The 6,419-nt window shown below is 49.6% G+C and overlaps 1 long non-coding RNA gene across 1 annotated transcript; it reads left to right on the top strand.

Moving 5' to 3' along the window:
* Positions 1-3,409: 3,409 nt before the first annotated feature.
* Positions 3,410-6,082, top strand: LOC130188231 (uncharacterized). The gene is made up of 2 exons (XR_008830588.1): positions 3,410-3,471; positions 5,408-6,082. It is a non-coding gene; the product is annotated as an uncharacterized LOC130188231 (long non-coding RNA).
* Positions 6,083-6,419: the final 337 nt, after the last annotated feature.

Below are 6,419 nucleotides of genomic sequence, written 5' to 3'. Positions count from 1 at the left end.
AATACTGTGGAACATGTGCATTTATCGTGGAGTAGAACAGAGCACCAGCGAATGGCTCGGCCCACCTTAGTTACTGTCACTGGGACAGCAACTTGGACAACTTTCAGTCAACAACACAAAGTGAGCCACCTCCTGATAATTAGTTGTAGGCTTTGGAGATGGAACAAAAAGATGAGGGAAACAAATGTCGCTGTGATATATACATTTATATATTTTGACCATGTTCAAAGTGTCATCGTAGTCTGTAAAGTGTGCAGCCTGTGTACAGTGACGCAGCAACAAATAAATAAAAATGCAGTGATGCAGTGTTACGTGGTTACAGTTTAAGAGTCTGAAGACGATATCCCACAGAATCACTTTAGACTTTGCTCTGTTTGGATCAAGACATATTCTGATTTGAATATATTAGCTAAATAGGGGATGATAATGAACGGCTTGGTCTCTGATCCTTCACACAGAAGGTCAGAAGGATGATTGACTCAGAAATGAGTTGCCTTCGCTTTCTGATGGCGAGGGAGAATTTGTATGCTGGGGAAATAACAACTGCTCTGAGGCAGTTCATATTTGAATAGTTAAAAATGATATAGACATGTGTTGTTGTTGTTTTATGTGTTTTTTTATTTGTTATCATCAAACACAGCTGTGGCACAGAGGGAATCATTTTTTAATCTCTGAGGTGAGGTAGAGTCCAGGAGTGAAGGCAAAACATATTGAGGAGATGTAGTGAGCATGGGCCAGGCGCCTGCTGAGGGACTAATTATGACGGAGTGATTTGGACTAATAGGATCCGAGCCTCTGCACTGAGGTCAACTCCTCTGAGGACGGAATGATGATCAGTTCAGATGTCATGATCTGGAGTTTGTGTTAGTTTTGTGTCTTGTTTGGAAGTCCTTGTGTCGTCTGTCTCCCTGTGATTGTCTGCCCTGGCCCTGATTGTTTCCTTCTGTGATTGCTGGCCCCGCCCTCATTGTGTCCACCTGTGTCTCGTTCCCCGTTGTCCAATCCTCTCACCTTGCCTGTATGTAAACCCTGTTCGTCTCATTCCCAGTGTGGCTTCGTACTGTTTGGTCCGTGTGTTTTGTCGTCCTGTTCTGGTTTCTTGGAGTAAAGATTGTTTTTGTGCAATAATGTCGGCGTTTGGGTCCTCTCTCGTTGCGACAACCTGGACTGCGCATGACAGAACGAAGCCACCAAGAATGGACCCAGCCTTCAGTTTCCACTGCACGGTTCCTGCCGGGCCAACTAAGTTTCAGGTACTTCTGGAGGAGATGTGGGAGTCCCTCCGGGCCCCGATGTTCCGTCACAGGCTCCAGACCCCGAGGTTCCAGTCCACGATGTTCCAGTCCCCGGTGTTCCGTCGCCGGTTCTGGTCTGGCCAGCCTTCCATGAGGTGCATCTCCACAACATGTGGGAGTCCCTCCGGGCCCTTGGCCCTGTGCCGGCTCCAGTCCCCGATGTTCCGTCACAGGCTCCAGACCCCGAGGTTCCAGTCCACAATGTTCCGGTTCCGTCACAGGCTCCAGACCCCGAGGTTCCAGTCCACGATGTTCCGGTTCCGTCACAGGCTCCGGACCCTGAGGTTCCAGTCCACGATGTTCTGGTTCCAGTCCCCGGTGTTCCGTCGCCGGGTCCAGTCCACGAGGTTCCGGTTCCAGTCCCCGGAGTTCCGGTTCCAGTCCACGATGTTCCGGTTCCGTCACAGGCTCCAGACCCTGAAGTTCCAGTCCCATGTTCCAGTTCCAGTCCCCGGTGTTCCGCCGCCGGCTCCAGTCCCTGGGTTTCCGTCACCGGTTCCAGTCCCTGGTGTTCCGTCGCCGGCTCCAGTCCCCGGTGTTCCGCCTCCTTCCCACCCGGCCCTGGTTCTCCTCATCCGCCTCCGTCCGGTCAGTCACAGTTCCCGTGTTCCGTCCGTCCATCCCGGTTCCCGTGACCCGTCCGTCCAGCCCTGGTTCCCCATGTCTGCGCCTGGTCCTGGTGCCACAGAGCCCCATCCCCAGACCCGGTACCCTGGGACTTCCTCTCCTGAGCCCGGTCCCTAGCTCCCGCTCTTGTCCTCCGGCCCGCCCTCCAGAGCGCCCTCGGCCTGGTTATCGTCCTGCGGCCCGCCCCCCCGGACTGCTTCTGCAGCCTTGGACCCTCCTCCGGCTCCCCTCCACCCACCCTTGTGGAACGCTTGGCCGTCTGGAATTCGTCCCTTGAGGGGGGGGTACTGTCATGATCTGGAGTTTGTGTTAGTTTTGTGTCTTGTTTGGAAGTCCTTGTGTCGTCTGTCTCCCTGTGATTGTCTGCCCTGGCCCTGATTGTTTCCTTCTGTGATTGCTGGCCCCGCCCTCATTGTGTCCACCTGTGTCTCGTTCCCCGTTGTCCAATCCTCTCACCTTGCCTGTATGTAAACCCTGTTCGTCTCATTCCCAGTGTGGCTTCGTACTGTTTGGTCCGTGTGTTTTGTCGTCCTGTTCTGGTTTCTTGGAGTAAAGATTGTTTTTGTGCAATAATGTCGGCGTTTGGGTCCTCTCTCGTTGCGACAACCTGGACTGCGCATGACATCAGAGACCAGGCAATACTTCTCCCTGCAAACCCCAGCCTGTAATAATACCATTACACAAATGCTTCTCATTTTGTATCCCTCAGCCATCCTTCACTTTCATCACTTCTCTTTATCTCTCTCTCTCCCCTTCCTCTTCGTATTGCCTCTCACGCCATGGCTGTTGAATTATTGATGTGATGTTGAGCTGGCGAGATTTCTCCTGCTGCGAACTTGTTTGTTGGTCTGGGTTTATGTTGCTGCATCCCTGTGTAAACGTGTGTGTGTAAGTGGACGTAGGTGTGCATTTGTGATTTTGCTAATCAAATCAGCTGGTGCATCCCCACAAGACCTTTTAATCAGTGAGTGTTTGTTAGAAACCCGTCATTGAATTTTGAGGGGCCAAACAAGTATGGAAAACATGCAGAAGATTGTAGAGCAGCTCACACACAGACACACTCTCCTTTGTGTTCTCACTGACAGCAGCGAGGTTAATGCCACATGCTGTAGAAAAGGCCTTTTGTTCCTTTAATATGTATCAGCGTGCATGTCTTTAAATGGCTAGAGCTCACTATTACATTAATGATACCCATAAAAAAATTGTGTTGTAACATTTTCCGCTAAAACCTCCCTCATTCACCATTTTGCAGTTGAAAAAAAAAAGACTGAGGCTGTGTCTACTACCGAGCACTTCGAGCACTGACTTTCAGTGTTCGAAGTGCGCCACTGAAAAAACCAGCAGAATTCAGTGCACTGAAAGTACCCGGATGGTGCACTGCAAACGGGCAAAAAATGTAGTTTAAAACTATGGACACTACTCGCTCTAAACGGCCGCCATCTTGGCGACGTAGCGGAAGAGGAGGAGCCCTTTCGCCAGCTTTTCATTTTATTTCTAAAACAATGGCGGACAGCTCAAGCGGTAGACCACGAAGCTACAGACCGTAAATGTAAGTATCAGCGGTAATTACACATTGTACTGGTATTACAATGTACTACTAACATACCGGTCTACAGACGATGCCATAGCCCTGACCACGCACACCGCCCTCACCCACCTGGACAAAGGGAATACATATGTGAGAATGCTGTTCATTGACTACAGTTCAGCATTCAATACCATCATCCCCTCCAGACTCGTCTCGAAGCTCGTGGACCTGGGACTAAGCACCTCCCTATGCAAATGGGTCTTCGACTTCCTGACGGGGAGGCCACAGGTGGTGAGAATCGGTGACCGCACCTCATCTACAATAATCACCAACACAGGCACCCCCCAGGGCTGTGTGCTCAGCCCCCTCCTGTTCTCCTTGTTCACACATGACTGTGTAGCTACGCACAGCTCCAACCTCATTGTCAAGTTTGCTGATGACACAACCATTGTGGGCCTCATCACTGGCAATGATGAGTCAGCCTACAGAGAGGAGGTTGCTACCCTGACTACATGGTGTCAGGAAAATAGCCTCTCTCTCAACATCAGCAAGACAAAGGAGATGATTGTGGACTTTAGGAGACGGCAGGTGGAGGAGCACGCACCCCTGCATATCAACGGTTCTGCAGTGGAAATGGTCAGCTGCTTCAGGTTCCTCGGGGTCAACATCAGCAACGACCTCACCTGGTCTGCTCACACAGACAAGGTGGTCAAAGCGGCCCGGAAGCGCCTCTTCTTCCTGAGGAGACTGAAGAAGTTTGGCATGGATTCAGTCATCCTCACCAATTTCTACAGATGCACAATAGAAAGCATCCTGACTGGGTGCATCACAGTGTGGTATGGGAGCTGCACAGCCAAGGACCGCAAGGCCCTACGTCGTGTGGTCAGGACTGCGGAGTTCATCGGTAGGGAGCTCCCAGCCCTGCAGGACACATACCGCACACGATGCCTCAGGAAGACTGGCAGGATCCTAAAGGACTGCCATCATCCAGCCTTCAGCCTGTTCACCCCGCTGCCTTCTGGAAGGCGGTACCGTAGTATCCGGTCTCGCACACAGAGACTGGAGAACAGTTTCTTCCCGAGAGCCATCAGGCTGCTCAATGGACACTGACACACGATCGACACTTTTGCACTCGACACTTTACACTCGTCACTTTACATACACTGTCACTTTCAGCCTTGTACTTACACTTACACTTTCTACTGCACTACCTGCTTTCACTTCCTGCTACTCCCATTTGTCTGTAGTCTAGGTATTATGTGTATTATATGTATATATGTTAGTATTATGTTCAGAGTTCTTGTACAGTGTGTATGTCATGTTATGTTATATTATGTTAGGCTATGGTAGTTGTTGTGTGGTGCCTTGTCCTAAGAATTTCAGTGCCCAGTCTGACCCTGTGTCATTCTGTGTATCTGACAATAAAAGACGACTTGACTTGACTTGACTTGACATGCCATTCTCAGATTAGTGAGCATACCTAGGTAGCATTAGATGCCATTGGATCTGCATGGCAGTTATGATAAACTAGCTGGGTAATCCACCAACCGGCCAGTCCGACGAAGGTGCACTTTTATCGGACACTTTTCGCTTGACGAGCCGGGGCAGGTCGGCTCCAGGCGCTTGCTCAAGCGGCAAGTCCGACGACAGATAGCTATGTCAGTCATCGGACAGTGTTAAACAACGGCTGTTCTGTTAACCAATCGAAATAGCAATTTTAATAATGGATTAACAATGGATATGCTCAGTTTAATAACGGGTTAACATGACACTTGCCCACACGCCGCCCGATAATTAATACCGTTACGATAGCTATCTAAGCTTGTCCTTCTAGAAATAATTGTAGCTTTCAATCATCGTTGTGTTTTTTTTAATGTTGTGTATGTATTAATTTAAATGTAATCGTGGTCTGGGACAGAGCACTGAATGGCTATCCTATTTCTGTTTCCTGCCCCAGAGACGTTTCCTGGAGGTGCTGGCTGGTCCTCTGCTGCCCTCCCGACATCTGCATCAGACTCCAATGACCTCTGGCACCTCACATCCACCTCCAGGGCCTTTAAGAAGATGGACCGCCATCGCGTCTTCAGTATCCCGAAGGACCTCTCCACAACACAGCTGGCCTTTGACAGGCAGCAGTTGTAGCGTGCTTGAAGGTGGTTGCGGACAGGCTGCCTGAAGGGGGTCATGACGCAGATGGGTTGGGACAGGCAGGGGTAGCCACCATCCCCAAGGATACAGTATCCTGGTGGAGGCTATGAATGCTCATAGAAGATGGGGCTGTTATTCAGGACCCTGGCATCATGCACTGAGCCCGGGGCCTGTCGAAGGCCCTGGCCACCACCCGATAGGAGGTGGCGCTGGCAAGCCAAAAATAAAAACTAGACGGGAGATCTCGGGCCCCAACCGTGGTCAGTCAGTGCCCAGCACAGCCATGAGGGCGTTGAATGACTCGGTGAGCCTGAAGTCCACCCTCATGTCACTGTGGCCATCAAAATACAACGCCAGCAGTGGCATTGCAACATGGATACGGCAGCGCCGCCTGGGACTGGGTGGCTGCTGTAGAGTGTGGGGAGGGGAGGGGAAGATTATATTAATATGTAAGTCATTTTATCAATAAAATGTTGTCATTGAGGTTTTGTAGTCTTTTATTGCGTTTTCTGATTTATATTAGAATTGATGCATGTTTGTAACAATAATTAATATGCCTGTGTGTTCAATTGCTAATTGATTCCTGTATCAGGGTAAACTTCACTACAACAGAGATGTGTATAAAAGTACAGTCAGTCAAAGTAGGCCTATTACTGTGAATTCAAGCAGATGATGCCTATCATTTCAGTGGATAATTCTTAAAACTAATTGGAATCTAGGGACAAACATGTACAGAGTTGTCATGTTTTATTTCCATATGGTGTGTATGTGGATTGCAAAGAAGAAGGCTACTTCTGACAAAGATAATTGAGAATTTAGCA

Source organism: Pseudoliparis swirei, chromosome 23 (assembly GCF_029220125.1).
Source record: "Pseudoliparis swirei isolate HS2019 ecotype Mariana Trench chromosome 23, NWPU_hadal_v1, whole genome shotgun sequence".
Lineage (NCBI taxonomy): Eukaryota > Metazoa > Chordata > Actinopteri > Perciformes > Liparidae > Pseudoliparis > Pseudoliparis swirei.
This window is presented reverse-complemented; position numbering and strand designations above follow the sequence as displayed.